The sequence below is a fragment of the Rhea pennata genome, unplaced genomic scaffold (assembly GCF_028389875.1).
Source record: "Rhea pennata isolate bPtePen1 unplaced genomic scaffold, bPtePen1.pri scaffold_26, whole genome shotgun sequence".
Classification (NCBI taxonomy): Eukaryota; Metazoa; Chordata; class Aves; order Rheiformes; family Rheidae; genus Rhea; species Rhea pennata.
Genome location: NW_026907677.1, coordinates 801,515 through 802,281, shown reverse-complemented (window position 1 = coordinate 802,281; position 767 = coordinate 801,515). Strand labels below are relative to the sequence as shown.

The 767-nt window shown below is 59.8% G+C and overlaps 1 non-coding gene across 1 annotated transcript; it reads right to left on the bottom strand.

Moving 5' to 3' along the window:
* Positions 1-295: 295 nt before the first annotated feature.
* TRNAA-UGC (transfer RNA alanine (anticodon UGC)) lies at positions 296-367 on the bottom strand. The gene has a single exon. It is a non-coding gene; the product is annotated as a tRNA-Ala (tRNA).
* Between the last annotated feature and the right edge of the window lie 400 nt (positions 368-767).

Genomic DNA, 767 nt, shown 5'->3' with positions numbered 1-767 from the left:
ACAACCTCCACTGCTCTCCCGCTATCTCCCCAACCACTCATTCCATCATGGAAGGCTAGGGGTGGATGAACAGTGAGTCCAGAGCTTATGGGTGAGGATGACTAGGCAGGCTAACACGGCAGACACTGCTGTAGGTGTTTACAACAAGCCACCAGATCAGGAAGAAGAAGTTGATGAGGCTTTTCATGGACAGCAGGAAGCCAACTCCGGATCACAGACCCAGGCTCACCCAGGGGACTTCCACCACCCTTATATCTGCTGGGAAGACAACACAGCGAGGAACAAAAGTCCTTGCTGGAGATGCTGGGGACTGAACCCAGGACCTCCTGCATGCAAAGCAGGCGCTCTTCCACTGAGCTACATCCCCTTACACATGGCATACGTAGATGGGGGGTGTGCTCTGGGGTGCCCTCTCCTCCCATGCCATGTCCCTGACAAGCACAGCCCCCTTGTGCCCTGCTGCCCTCAGACCCTCCCCAGAAAACTCCATTCAGACCCTCCTGCCTGGCCGTGGGGGAAGCTGGCCTTGCCTCTGCCCTGGGACTGCTCCTGCACAGGGCCACCCCACAGAGCGCTGCCCCTTCAGCATCTCTGCAGCTAATTGGGTCAGGGGGAGAGTGTCACTGCAGGCGCTGCTGCCAGGCTCTGGCCCTGCCAGGGGAGGCTCGATGGAGAGGGGCAAGCCCCTTCCCTGAGTCACCTCTGCCAGCGCAGGCAGCACTCCTGTGTGCGTCACCTGTGTCCACGAGGGCAGCAGCAGGAGGGAG